Source organism: Gorilla gorilla, chromosome 10 (genome assembly GCF_029281585.2).
Source record: "Gorilla gorilla gorilla isolate KB3781 chromosome 10, NHGRI_mGorGor1-v2.1_pri, whole genome shotgun sequence".
In the NCBI taxonomy this organism is placed as follows: domain Eukaryota; kingdom Metazoa; phylum Chordata; class Mammalia; order Primates; family Hominidae; genus Gorilla; species Gorilla gorilla.
The window spans coordinates 62,717,645-62,733,323 of record NC_073234.2 but is presented as its reverse complement, the minus strand read 5'-3'; the positions used below and the strand labels follow the sequence as shown (position 1 = coordinate 62,733,323).

The window sequence follows — 15,679 nt, the reverse complement described above, 5'->3', positions numbered from 1 at the left end:
AGTAGCATAAACATTATGAGAAACGTGTGTAGTGTGCTTTGAAATTAGGAAGGGGGTACCATATCTAGTATTGGGGCTGTAGGAAAGGATTTCTAGAGGAGATTTTAAAGAACAAGTAGTTGTTTGTCAAGCCAGAGGGGCCAGAGGGGAGGTGGGACAGAGAAATACTAAGCAGAGGAGGCAACAAATGCAAGCCTGCAGTTCAGAGACTATGGTGATTCCAGAGAAGTAAACAGAGTTAAAAATGGATGAATAATGGAATACAGGATATACTGTGTGTGTGTGTGTGTGTGTGTGTGTGTGTTGAGTGGATGGGTAGAAAAGTGGAGGATAATTAATAAATACTAAATCTTGATATTTATATACTTGAATATGTTAAATATACTATTTAATATACGAATAATATGAATAAATTTATATTATTATGAATATATATTAAATATATTCAAATTTATAAATGTATCAAAGGACCAAGTCATAAAGAGAACTGTAAGCCATGTTTGGAATTAATTCCTAGAGCAAAGAGAGGGCAAATAAGCAGGTGCATGACAATGTATCTGTTATCACATCTGTGCTTTTAAAATGTCAGTGGCTGCAATGTGGAGCATGTGAGAATGATCGCCTTGAAGTATGTGATCATCACACTACCATCTTGTCTGTTTCCCTGCACTTGTTTGACTTGCTGCTGTGGTAACTGTATTATAGTTGGTGCTTACAAAAGGTAAGCCCTCCTGCCCGCTAATATGTGCAATGTGTCTCTGAGTTACAAAAGTCATTATTGCAATAATTTCTTTTCAACATGGAAGCAATAGACACTGGACTCCCAGAGGAGAGTCTCCAGCTTTTATAGACTTACTACCAGCCACCAGCTTCCCTGCCCTCACCCTCTTTATTTTGACATTGCACTTGGTCTCAGGTGTCAATTGAAATAAACTAATCCAGGATAGGACCGACGTGACAGACACCATCCTGCCCTCAAAACCACATTTCATCTCTTAACCATGGCCCACTGTCCTTTCTTTGACCCACATTTGTGTGACTCAGTTCACTCTTCAGGTTTCAGCATAAATATCATTTCCCTAGGAAAGTATTTTCTGACCCCCTTCCCTAAACTAGCTTAGATCATCTTGTAATATGCTTCCATAGTATTCCATAATTCTTTGAAATACTTACTTTACTTGTTCATTGTATATCTTCTCTGAGGGCAGAGGTCATAGCTTTCTAAGCCTAGCACTTTGCTACCTAGTTGGTACTCAATAAATATTTATTTATTGCGTGAATGAACTCTGTGATCAGAGAGACGTGATACCTCATGTAACTATATCTTTGTTTTTAACAAAACAAAAAGTCCTCCTGACATTCCAAGACATGCCTGAAATCCAGGGTGAACACATCATAAATTCAAAGCTTTTGCTGTGTGAGGCTTTGAAAGTGACGGGAGATCCATGTTCCATATCTCACAAAAGGCTTCCTTTCCATAAGATCATATTATGATCAGGAAAGAAAGACAACAAATGTACAAGGACATAATATCAAAAAAGTTGAAATTTTTGTTTGCTTGTATGGGTTAAATGGAGAAATTTTCAGGTAAACCTGGAGAACCTGGGCAGATAAGAAATGAGATGAGGAAAGGTAAACTACAATAAATGACTCAATCAACTCCACAGGTATTGTCAAGGACCCAGCTGGGTGCTAGCCACTGGCAGAACTGGTGACTCACACCCTTCAGGAGGTCACAGTTTCTAACCTGTAGACCCATGGTCCTATTTTAAGAAAAGGCAGCTGCATTTACCTCTGCTGCTGCTGCTGCCAGTCTACCTGCTGGAACGAGAGGAGGATGTGTCTTTTTACCAAAGCAACAGAAATGCAGTGTTTCTTGTCTATTATATCTGCATACTGTTGTTTTCCTTATTAACTCCTTCAATAGATGTTTATTCAACATTCACTGTGGGCCAATCTCTATGCTAAGTGAAATCAAGTAACAAGACATAGCTTCATTTCTATTTTTTGTCCTCTTTCTTTTTCAATGAAGAAAAAGTAATGTCAATATAAATTCATATAAAAGAATAATATTCAATGTCCTGTGCTTTGCTTATCTTCTATTAATAGCTGTCTGCCAAGCTGGACTTATTGCTGAACCCCTCCTCTATGTAAGGCCTATTCCAGGCACTACAGAACAGAGAAGGAAATTTGTAAACCCTATCCTCCAGGAACTTACAACACAGTTGAAGAAAGAAGATACAATCACTTAAAAAAGAATCCTTTATCCCTTTTCTTATTACTCATTTCTCTAAATCTGATCTAAAAATATTCATTTTTTTTCTCCAAGAAGCTGAGCAGGCAGTAACATCGAAGAAAATACTTTCCTTTAATATTCTGTTGTTCTTCCTTGGTTACAATTTTTATTTCATTGGGTTTTTAGCCCATACCAACCTAAATAGTCTCCTTCATCAATCCTCTCTGCCTCTTTCAACTCTCCTACATCATTGATGCTGGTTTTGCAAGCACACACACAAAAAAATTTCTAGCAAGCTGCCATCACTGAATCATACCAGTTCTGATCTTTTGAGAACAACTTGGATTTCACAAATGTTTGTTAATCATGGTTTCGATCGAAAGGGAAGAGCTTCCGGTTTTTATTTCTTGCAAGCTAAGGTTTCCCACTCTCATTTGGCTGCAGACAGTTTCATAAACAAAACTTATTCATATTTATTATTTTGCTAAAATTAGCAGGATGTTCAGTCATGGGTGTTACCAGAGTCTTAGGGAATTGCACCTTTCACTTTAAGGCAGGATGGCTTTGTGATGGATGGTTCCCTGGGCTCTTTCGACTGTGCTTTCTGCTGTTTCTTTCTCCAGCCCATTGCATGCTGCTGTTTATCTTGCAAAATGTCTGACAATTGAGAGCAGAGACAAAAGCACTTAGAGCTAGATGGAGCTGGGGAAAGAGAGAGAGGGAGGGAAAGAGAGAGAGAGTTCAAGTAGATCAACATGTTCCTTGAGATGCGATGAGCTGGTTCTAACTCATGTAACAGATACTGTGCCTAGATTACCTTATTTAGTCCTCATTATAGCTATATGAAATAGACGCATTTTACAGATAAGTAACTGAGGCTGGAGGAAGTGAAATATCGTGTTTTAAGTCTTGTGATTCCTAAGGAGCAGAGAGCCCTGTTTCAATACTGGGTGAGTCTGGAATGGCTCTCTGTCCTTTGCATTCTCCTACAAGATGCTGCGCCCCCTATTGAGCCCTTGACACAGAGGACTGTCATTGTCTTTTTGTTCTTTCTCTCAGCTAATCTCTGAAGTCATAAAAAATGTGGATTCTGTCTTTTCTCCATCCCAAGAATCTACCTCAATTCCTGGCACATTGTGAATGCTCACTAATATTGGTGGACAGGAAAAATGAATGAATACATCTGTTCGCCCTGCCTACCTCAAAGATTGTAACCATCCCATATAATAATATACAGGAGACATTTGTAATCATGAAATACTACATAATGTAAAGGTTGATGTTGACATGGGTATCTCTTGTGTCTTTATTACTAGATTGTATTTTTTGAAAAAAATACTGTATTCTACCAATATTTGTGTCTTCTACATTGACTAGCTGAATCTTAATAGTTGGAGACATTTAATAAATATGAATTGATTCAATAAATTTATGATGGTTTATAAAAGCAAGATATAAAAAGCCCATGACTAGCTTTTTGTTATTAAAAGATCACTCTAGCAAAAGGGAAAGATATTTGGAAGGAGGCAGACACAAAAATAGTGGGGAGAACAGATCAGAAGATACAGAAGATAAATTAGGAAGTCTTGACCCCAAAACATGTCAAAAGGCATCAGTTGAAACAATGTTCTCATTATATATCAGTCTAATCTACAAAGATATAAAATTAAAATCTATAGGAATCAGAATAATAATCACTTATGTATGTGGAGGTATTGAATACTTTTCACATAGTCATAAGTAAATTTAGGCACTTTTAAAAAATAAAATGCTAAAAAAAGGACATGAAAACAATTTTCTCAAAATAGTTGTTTTTGTTACAAAGCTTTTGCAAAAAAAAAAGACTATCCTAGTTAGCGTTCAATTTTGCCACAATAAGTGGATATGGCAGGTTGTACCTTTCCCTTTAGGATACAGCTCCTCTGAGGCTTTCCCATCTGTTTCTGCTTTGGTTGGAGGCAATTTCTCCATTTCAATCTGTATATGGGTTCTACCTCCATGTCATGTTTCACTTGCTCTGTGTGCTAAGAAAATGCTAAATGTTAGAACTGAGAAATGAGATGCCATAATGGTAGTTCTGCTTCTTGTGTTGTCATGTTCTAAATATTGAAGAAGAGTATCTAGTTAAAAATAATTTTCCAGGTATCGAAGTCAATGTTGCTATTAAAGCACCAAAGTGCTTACGTATCATTCCACAGTTGCCAAACAGATCTACCATAGGGTTTCAGAATATCTCCTTGACTATATAACAAGAAATATGGAAATCTTCTTAAATACAAAAAAGCTTTTAATATTGAGAAGTATTATATGAACTTGTAAAACTAAATAAAAATGCACAATGCTCTAATTTTTGCTTAAAGATGTTTTGTCTTAAAGAAAAAAATGCCAGCATGAATAAGATAAAATCTTAAAAATGAATGTAAACAAGAGATTCATGTAATAAAGATGGTGGGACATGAGGGGAAGGGATGGGATTTGCTTCTGTCCAGGATATATTAATACCTACACATACCTGTATGTTTTTATATAAAAGTGGTCATCTATCACAAAATGTGTCTGCCACATGTGTGCTTGATATGACTTGATAATTTTTATTTTGTTTCATTTTGGTTTGCTCTTGTTTTGCTAGTCATCCACTAGAAAAAAAAAGAGATCTCAAATTAAAAAGCTGATTAAGAAGAATCTCAGAGTTCCTTGTCAATATTGGTTAGGTAAACATTCTCATTTTATTGGAAGAAAACTGATGCTCAGAAAGCTGAAGCAGTTATCAAAAGTCACATATTATCAAATCTGAGCATTAAATGTACATTTTGTACCACCTCTTTCGTGACTCTTTATCCAATGTATTTTGCCTTTTGAGGGAGGCAGAGGAACACAGTAAAAATATCACTAGTCTAGCAGATTAAACAAACAAACAAAACAACTTGTCTTGAGGTTTGGTTTTCTCCCTGACTAAATGGATAACCTTGGGTAATGCATTTGAATTTTCAGGACTCCAGCTTCCTTGCATAGGTAGAAACCCTACCGTGGCAAAGTACTAAATGAGATATAAAATCATTTTTATATGGTGATTTTCTGCAAAAGGAATTCTAAATTTTCAAAACTTCAAGCTGGCATCCTGTAATCATCAATATAGAATTACAATACAGATGTAGAGAGTTCTACACTAAGTGTTAAAGTGCATGAGACTTCGGAAGAATGAAAGATCACTTATTTCTGTCTCATTTACACCCATTTACTCATATTCTGAAGAAAAGCTTCCCTCATTTTAGTAAAAACTTGTGAATCAAAATATGCTGAAAACATGAAGGAAAAATCTCCACTGGAAAATCCACAGAATCTCAAACTTAACATCCTCCAAAATAAACTTGTTATCTTTAAGCCTTCTCTTCTTCCTATAATCTGAATTTTTTTTTCGTTTTTTCAGCTAGAAACCTCACTCATCTTTTGTCTTGCCTTCTTTGCTTCCCAATTTTAACTATTCTTCTATCATACTCCTTCTATTTCAGGAATTCCATTTTAACCCTCTTACTCTAATGTAACAAATACATAGTCCTCTAAACCATATGCCCTGTCACCCCTTTACCTCTTTACCTCAGGCCACAATGCACACTCTTTTTAGTTTATCCATGAACTTTTAAAGAGGTTCCACCGGTTCTCTCTCCTAGTCATTTCCTCATTATTGTGTATTTCCCACTGCACTCTATGACAAATTAAAATCCAAACCCTTTCTCATGATCTAAGGAGCCTTTATCAATAAAATCATACATATTTTTCTGAACCTAACTGCCCTACCTTCATCTTCTCACCTTTCCTTTCCCTCATTCCCTGAACAACTCTTGCTACATTTCTCATTATTCTTGAACTTTCATATTTTTTCATGACTCATGCCTCAGTACATGCCCTCAATGTCCAGGAAGGTTTCCCTTTACTTTTCTGACTCATTATTCATTCTTTAACTTGAGCTATATCATTGTTCTTTATCCTCTCTTTCTGTATTGCAGTTTTCTTGAGATATAATTCACACACATAATTCAGCAATATTAAAGTGTACACATTAATGGTGTATTAGTGTCCCATTCTATGGGTACCAATTTACTGTAGTAGTTTGTTTTCATGCTGCTGATAAAGACATACCCAAGACTGGGCAATCTACCAAGGAAAGAGGTTTAATGGAGAACTCAGTTCCACATGGCTGGGGAAGCCTCACAATCATGGCAGAAGGCAAGGAGGAGCAAGTCATATCTTACATGGATGGCAGTAGGAAAAGAGAGAGCTTGTGTAGGGAAATTCCCATTTTTAAAATCATCAGATCTCAGACTTATTCAGTATTAGAAGGACAGCATGGGGAAGACCCAACCCCATGATTCAATTACCTTCCACCAGGTCCCTCCCACAACACAAGGAAATTCAAGGTGAGATTTGGGTGGGGCCATAGTCAAACTATATTATTCCACACCTGGCCCCTCCCAAATCTCATATCTTCACATTTCAAAACCAATCATGCCTCCCCAACAGTCTCCCAAAGTGTCAACTCATTTAAGCATTAACTCAAAAGTCCACAGTCCAAAGTCTCATCCAAGACAAAGCAAATCCCTTCCACCTATGAGCCTGTAAAATCAAAAGCAAGTTAGTTACTTCCTAGATACAATGGGGTACAGGCATTGGATAAAAACAGTCATTCCAAATGGGAGAAATTGGCCAAAACCAAGGGGTTACAGGCCCCATGCAAGTCCAAAATCCAGTAGGGCAGTCAAATTTTAACACTCCAAAATGATCTCCTTTGAATCCATGTCTCACATTCAGGTCATGCTGATGCACGAGGTGGGCTTCCATGACATTGGGCAACTCTGCCTTTGTGACTTTGCAGAGTATAGCTCCCCAGACCTCCCCAGTTGCTTTTAGGGGCTGGTGCTGAGTGTCTGTGGCTTTTCCAGTCACACAGTGCAGACCTTTGGTAGATCTACCATTCTGGGGTCTAGAGAATGGTGGCCCTCTTCTCACAGCTCCACTAGGTAGTGCCCCAGTAGGGACTCTGTGTAGGGACTCCAATCCCACATTTCCCTTCCACATTGCCTTAGCAGAGTTTCTCCATGAGGGTCCTGCCCCTGCAGCAAACTTCTGCCTGGGCATCCAGGCATTTCCATACATCCTATGAAATCTAGGCAGAGGTTCCCAAACCTCAATTCTTGACCTCTGTGCACTGGCAGGATCAACACCACATGGAAGCTGCCAAGGCTTGGGGCTTCCACCCTCTGAATAAACACCCTGAGCTGTACCTTGGCCCCTTTAAGTAACAGATGGAGTGGCTGGGACACAGGGCACCAACTCTCTAGACTGCACACAGCAGAGGAACCCCGGGCGTGGTCCACAAAACCATTTTTTTCCTCCTAAACTTCCAGGCCTGTGATGAGAGGGCCTGCTGCAAAAGTCTCTGACATGCGCTTAAGATATTGTTCCCATTGTCTTGGTGATTAATATTCACCTCCTCGTTACTTATGCAAATTTCTGCAGCTGGCTTGGATTTCTCCCTAGAAAATGGATTTTCTTTCTATCGCACTGTCAGGCTGCAGATTTTCTGAACTTTTATGCTCTGTTTCCCTTTTAAAACTGAATGCATTTCACAGCACCTAAGTCACCTCTTGAATGCTTTGCTGCTTAGAAATTTCTTCTGCCAGATACCCTGAATTATCTCCCTCAAGTTCAAAGTTCCACAGATCTCCAGGGCAGGGGCAAAATGTCACCAGTCTCTTTGCTAAAACATAACAATAGTCACCTTTGCTCGAGTTCCCAACAAGTTCCTCCTTTCCATCTGAGACCACCTCAGCCTGGACTTTATTGTCCATATTGCTATCAGCATTTTGGTCAAAGCCATTCAACAAGTCTCTAGGAAGTTCCAGACTGTCCCACATTTTCCTATCTTCTTCTGAGCCCTCCATACTTTTCCAACCCTTTCCTGTTATCCAGTTCCAAAGTCACTTCCACACTTTCGGGTATCTTTTCAGTAGTGCCCTACTTTACTGGTACAAATTTACTGTATTAGTTCATTCTCATGCTGCTCATGAAGGCATATCCAAGACTGGGCAATTTACCAGTGAAAAGGTTTAATGGAGAGCTCATTTTCATGCAGCTGGGGAATTCTCACACTCATGGCGGGAGGCGAGGAGAAGCAAGTCACATCTTATGTGGATGGAGGCAGACAAAGAGAGAGCTTGTGTAGGGAAATTCCCACTTTTAAAACCATCAGACCTTATGAGACTTATTCACTACCACAAGAACAGCACAGGAAAAACCCGCCCCCATGATTCACTTTCCTCCCACCAGGTCCCTCCCACAACACATGGGAATTCAAGATGAGATTTGGGTGGGGACACAACCAAACTATATCAAGTGGTTGTTAGCATAGTCATTATCTTCTGCAACTATAACCAGAATTTTTTTCCAGAAAATTCTCATCATCTCAAGAAGAAACCCCATACATACTAGCAGTCACTACCATTCAACCAGTCAACTCTGGGCAATCACTAATTTACTTTCTGTCTCTATAAATTTGCCTATTTTGGACATTTTATATAAATGGAATCATTCCAAATATGGCCTTTGTGTCTAGCTTCTTTTATATAGCATAACATGTTCAAAGTTCATTCATGTTGTAGTATGTACTGGTACTTCACTCCTTTTTATGGTTGACTAATATCTGTTGTATGGATATACAGCATTGTGTTTATTCCTTAATTGATCAACATTTGTGTTGTTTCCACTTTTTGGCTACTATGGATTATACTTATTGTACTTATTTTAAGGTATATTTAATTTGTGTTTTATTACTATTACTATAAAGCTTCTAATAAGTGCCTTTCTCTATTCTTGGGCCCCCCTTTGTGAGAAAACCATTCTTAATTTTTAGCTTTTTCTTCTGATTTTTGCATTCATTTTCAATGTAAGCTATTCCTTTTCTTCAATTTTAGACAAATCTATTTATATTCTACCAGAGAAGAGAAGAATTTATCACTTTTCTATCCTATCTATACTTTATTCCTCTCTCTCCACGTTCTTTAGAAAATTTCTTTCAAAAGTTTCTGTTATTTCAATATACAGCATATAAATCGTTGTCTATGTAAACATTGTTCACAGCTGACCTCACTGGATTCCTACATTATTTATGGCCATATAATCCTTACACTTAATGCAGGTAATATTACATATGAATGTATATGAGTGTGTATGCGTGTGTACGTGCATAGCAAATATCTTGGTCTTTTTTTTAGTCTATTGTCTGTAAAAATTCACAGCAGTTTTATCAAAGCCTTCTTTTAATTAAAAAAAAAAAATAGTTCCCCTCTCTGTGAGTTCTTAGACCTTGGTCTTATCCTTCTCCCTTCCTCTTACTATTTTTCTTAAAAAAAAAATTGTGTTCCATTTTCACTGATGCATTCTCTTTCTCAGATTACTTTTCCTATTTGTTGATTTTGGTGTCTTCTGTATTTCTAGAATTTTCTCAAATGATCTCAAATAATCTGTGGCTGTTCATTCATAATTTTCAATAAAATAGAAATCATAAGTTAATCTTTGTGGTTCCGTTTTTTTCTTCAGAACATCTCTCTTGAATACTACCATATTGCAGCTATCATCTTGACTGATTATTCTTAGTCTGGTGCACAGCCTTCATTATGGGAATTTTTGTGATGACTCTCCTGTATGCCATGTCTTTCAATTTTGGTCTACTCCATGGGAGCAGACTGTTAGTGCTTACTAAAAAATGTTTGTGAGAGGTATTTTTTTTGTAACATGTACATAAAAAAAAGCTTTATTCTACATTCACACTTAATGGATGGTTTGACTGAATATAAAATTCTAGATTGAAAATTATTTTTACACAATTCTAAAAGCAATAATTCATCTTGTTTTAGCTTTCCTTAATGCTATTAAGAATTCCAAGGTCATCCTGATTGCAAATTCGTTTTATATTAACTACTTTTTCCACGTAGCATTATCTATTTGTCCCCAGCATTTGAAATTTCATTATTTTCACCAGTGTGTCTTTTTTCTATTTTAACCAGTGTATGTTGACAGATCCTTTAAATATGGAAATCATGCCCTTATGTTTTGGTGATTTTATTTCCTTAAATGCTCTCATAGGTGATATCTTCTAGGTATCCTTTGCTCTCTCTTTTTGGAACACATATTACCCAAATACTGGGCATCCTGGGTTAATTTTATAGTTTACTTCTATTGAGATTTTCACTTCCAGATTTGCGTTTTTAAATTCAATAACAACAAAAAAGGGAAGAGAAAGGGAAAACACAGAAACAGAAACAAAAACCCAAAAGAGGTAACTTGAAAGATGGTGGACAAATGGTAATTGTCTTACCATATCTGAGAAATTTGATTAATAAGGATTGATAAAAGACAAATCCAACCCAATTTATACTGCAACCCAATTTAATCTCCCTGTGTCATCTTAGGAATCAGCAGCACCTGGTTTTTTAAAGGGTGAATTAAAGATGGAACTACTTTAATTGGTTAAAATTTTCAGAAACCATCAAATCTCCAGTTCATTCCTCACAAAATAACTTGAATGTTCCCAATTTTCGCAATTTGTTTGTTTCACAGTACAAATTGTCTTACCTCTCCCAAGTTTGCTTTCTTAGAATAGCCCCTGATCCTTGTGTGTCTTGCTTCTACTTAACTTCTTTTAGGCCGTAACTTTCATATTAGTGGCTTCTTCAGAGGTCTGGCCATCCTTGGTTATATGCTCATATTTAAGAATGTGGGACTGAAATAGTGTTTGTAAAGCTATTGAGTAATACACGGTTGGGGCTTGTCAGCTATGTGTTTTATCATAGGAAGATTAGACTGGCCTGTTTATTTATAAAATCTTGATGTCAATATATTTAACTATTTTCCATTGGAATGATTATATTATGCAAATAAGACTTTTTCAATTTTTTGTCTGCCAAGTGAAAGCATGGTTACCATTGTTCTGGCAAATATGTTGAAAAAATCTATGAGTCTCAAAATCCAGTCTGTACACATTCTACTAATCCCCCTATTTATGATAGAGAACCTAGGACTTCCATTGTGTTTGGTGTCACTAAGTCCAAGAACAAGTGGCAAACAAAAGGTCCTCTACCTTCTGCAGAAGGAAACTATTAAGTCTTCTTCTGGGTTGTGAGAAATCTCTAGACTGTGAAGAGTTAGGGAAGGGATCTGACTGTTCAATCATTTATTACATTTTCAAGTAATGCACCTTATTTACCCCCCTTCCCTTCATCTCCTCTCACAGTAGAACCTGGTCTTCTCATTTTCTGTCTTTAGGTGATCCTCTGCATAAACCATGCTGAATCTTAGCCTTATTAATCCCTATTCATGAGTCAACTTTCTCAAACGTGCTAGTCAATTACCACTTACCCATCTGTTTTCCCAGCTTCCAAATTTTTCTTGTGATGTTTTCTCCTTTCCTGTTTTCCCATTATCTATGGGTTTATTTTTCAAAAAACAGCATGCTTTTGTATTTACAGTGGGAGTTTGGTTTGGAGTAAAATTAGATTTGTGTGTTTTCAATCAGCCATTTTACACAGCAGTCCCTATGGCTTTCAATATAGATTTCCAATGACAACTACCACTTTTCCTTGTAACTTTTTCTATCCCTCTCTTTTTCTTGTCATCTAAATAAACAATGAACTGCTTTCTGTCACTTTGCATTAGTTTGCAATTTCTAGAATTGTATATGTAAGGAGTCACACAACATTTAGCCTTTTTGTCTACCTTTCACGCAATATAATTATTTTGAGATCTATACATGTAGTTGCCTGTATCAATAACGTGAGACTTTTTTATTGCACAGTAGTATTCCATTGCACATTGAATATATATTCATTGAATATATTGCATTTCATTGTGGGAATACAATTGTTTATATATCCACCCATAGATGGACATTTCAGTTGTTTGTTTTGGACTGTTACAAAATAAAGCTATGATAAACATTCATATATAAGTTTCATACAGGCATATGCTTTTATATCTTTTCTTTAAATATTTAGAAATAGAATGGCTAGATCATATGTAGTTATATGTTTCAGTTTTTTAAAACTACCAAACTGTTTCCCAAAGTGGCTGTATCATTTTAAATTTTCACCTTCAGTGCTTGAGTGTTCCAGCTCCTCTATATCCTCACCAAAACTTGTTGTGGTCAGTCCTTTAATTTTAGACGTTCTAATTTGAGTGTAAGGGTATAACATGATTTAACTGACATTTCCCTAAAGACTAATGGTGTTAAGCATCTTTTCATGTGTTGATTTGTCATTTTTATATCTTTAGTGATGTTTGTTCAAATACTTTGTTCCTTTTTTATTGGGTTGTTTGTTTCCCTATTATTTAAGAGTTTTTTATATATTATGGATACAAAACCTTTATTATATATATGATTTGCACCTATTTTCTTCTCGTCTATGGCTTTATTTCCATTCTTTTAGTAGTTTCTTTCTCTTATTCCAAAGAGAAATAAAAATTTTTGCTGAAATTCCATTTATCATTTTTCCCTCTATGGATCATGTTTTGGTGTCATATCTAAAAAAACTGTTGTCTAACTCAGGGAAGTTCATAAAAGTTTTTCTATGTTTTCTCTAGAATTTGTATGGTTTTTAGCTTGTAGATATAGGTGTATGATCCATTTTGAATTCATTTTTGTATTTCCTTCAAGGTAAGAATCTTTTACTTTGTTTTGTTCATGGATATCTAGTTTATCCAGCACATTCTGATGAGAAGACAATCTTTTATGCACTGAATTGCCTCTGCATCTTTGCAGAGTCCATCAGCTATCCATACATTTATGGGTATATCTTTGGAATCTCTAATTCTGTTCTGCTGATCGAGTTTTCTATCATAACTCCAAAAAACACTATTTGGTTACTATAACTTTATAATGAGCTTATAATAAGACTAAATCAAGTAGAACTAGGTTTCCAGTTTTGTTCCTCTTTTAAAAAATTGTTTTTGGCCTGGCACTATGGCTCACGCCTGTAATCCCAGCACTTTGGGAGGCCGAGGCGGGTGGATCACCTGAAGTCAGGAGTTCAAGATCAGCCTGGCCAAAATGGTGAAACCCCGTCTCTAGTAAAAATACAAAAAATTAGCTGGCTGTGGTAGTGGGTGCCTATAATCCCAGTTACTCGGGCGGCTGAGGCAGAGAACTGCTTGAACCCGGCAGGTGGAGGTTGCAGTGAGCTGGGATCGCTCCACTGCACTCCAGCCTGGGCAACAGAGTGAAACTCCATCTCAAAAAAAAAAAAAAAATTGTTTTTGCTATTTGTTGTCATTTACATTTCCAAATAAATTTTAGAATTACTTTTTCAATTTCTAACTCAAAAAAAGCTTACTGGTATTTATTGGGATTTGTTAATACATAGATCATTTATAGAGACTAAAGATCATAATAATAATATCCTCATCCAGAACATAATATATCTCTCCATTTAATGGGTCTTTTTTGATTTATCTCACTAATATGTATAACTTTCAGTATACAGATTTTTCACACCTTTTTTCAGATTATCTCTTAGCATTTAATATTTGTTATTTAATGATATTTTAAATTCAGTTTTATTTACTTGTTTTAATTGTCATTTCATACATATAAATACAATTTATATTTGCATATGTATCCTCCATCCTGGAACTTTGGTAAACCACTTATAAGTTCTAGTAGCTTTTTTGTGGATTCCTTCAAATTTGCTCCATACTCAATCCTGTTATCTATAAATAACACAATTTCACTTTTTCTTTCCTGACACCAGTTTTCCAATTATGCTTCTTCCCAGTCCCTGACCCTCTAGTCAATAGTTACACAATTGCGCATGTAGTCATGTCTTCTTCCAAGCAAAGTAAACAACCAGGTACACTGCTGGAAGTTCTGTCCACTGAAAGAAATTCCCTTCATCACTGTCCTTTAGAAATGTCCCAGAAGGGGGCTGCAGTGCTTCAGTTGTCCAACTTCAGGTGGTGCCTTCCCAATTACGTATGTATTATATCACATCCATTTGTCCTAAAGCTGCTTATTTACATGGGATGCTTAGCAAACTACAACCTAATTTTTATGTAAACAAACTGCAATATAACTTGAGAGTATATTCTCCTAAGAAGTATCTGAGTCTTAGCCAATTAAAGCAGCTGAGCTTCAGCCAATCACAGGATGCAAACTGACCAGACTGCATTCATATAAAGCAAATATCTCATCACATCATGGCCAAACAAGGCAAATGCTCCACTGTAACCAATTAAACTGTTTCTATATGTCACTTCCTTTTTCTGTCTAATAAATACTGCCTGCTGACCTTGTTGGGTGGAGCTCTCTGAACCTTTTCTGGTTCTGAGGGCTGTTGGATTCATGAGTGGTTCTTTGCTCAGATCAGTTCTGCTAAATTTAGTTAGTTCAACGTTTTTCTTGTAAAGTCAATTAGCCGATGTGATAGGTCTGCATGAGTCAGACTATTCTCATTGCTGCTTTGTCTCTGCTGTCCTTTATAGTAACCACACCCACCTTGCCTTTAGTGGTTGAGTGTTGCCACATGATCCCTGCCACTCCAGGATCTAATTACTTGCATTGCATAGATTCCTCCTCCTTATACCGTGTCTAGAAAGCTCTTTCAAGCAGTAAACAGGACCAATGATAAATCTCACCTTATTTTTGCCTCCATCAATCAGGGATCACTGTCCTTTGTTTTCTGTTTTCCAGTGTTTAGAAAAATATTTCATCATATATTTTGTTTAGTTTTTGGACATTTTAGGTGGAAGGGTAAATAAACTCCTGATTATGCTGAGTGCACGTAAAAACTTCCACACTATTTATTTTATTTTGTTCTCTTATGTGCCTTTCTTTTTAATAGCCATGAGTTCACAAAGAAGAATGTCTATGCCAAACACCTAACAGTAGCCAACAACAAGTATTCAGTTGTTATTCTCTGCCAAGAACAGTTCTAAGAACACCACATGCATTTAATTTATTTAATCTTCACAATGACCCTGTAAGGTATTACTATTAATAGCTCCGTTTTAGAGATGAATACATCAAAGCAGAGTAACAAGGTAATTTGCCAAAGGTCTCACCAGCTAGCGGTAGAGCTGGAATTTGAACCTGAGCTGTATTAACATTTACACAATGTCTTCTTTTCTACAGCAGAGGTTCTCACACCTGACTATGTACCCAATTTTCACTGGAAACATTTAGATAAACAGATTCCTTGGGTCCCTTTTGCAAAGTTACCGAATCAGAGATTCAGAGATAATCTGAATCAGAGATGTCTACAGATATAAAACTCAGGAGTCTGTATTTTTACAAGCACACAAGATAATTCTAATATGTTGCCAGTTTTATGGACTCCTTACTGCTCTAGAGGGAATAGAGGGAACTTTGGAAGTTGAAAGTTTCATTTACCTGCATCA

The 15,679-nt window shown here is 36.5% G+C and overlaps 1 long non-coding RNA gene across 1 annotated transcript in view; it reads right to left on the bottom strand.

The window, feature by feature from the left end:
* Positions 1–4,140: 4,140 nt before the first annotated feature.
* Positions 4,141–15,679, bottom strand: part of LOC129525740 (uncharacterized) — a 43,315-nt gene continuing 31,776 nt past the window's right edge. The window contains exons 2-3 of the long non-coding RNA XR_008670193.2: positions 4,749–4,872; positions 4,141–4,260 (exon numbers count right to left, since the gene is read on the bottom strand). This is a non-coding gene — a long non-coding RNA (uncharacterized lncRNA). The remainder of the gene's footprint in view (positions 4,261–4,748; positions 4,873–15,679) is intronic.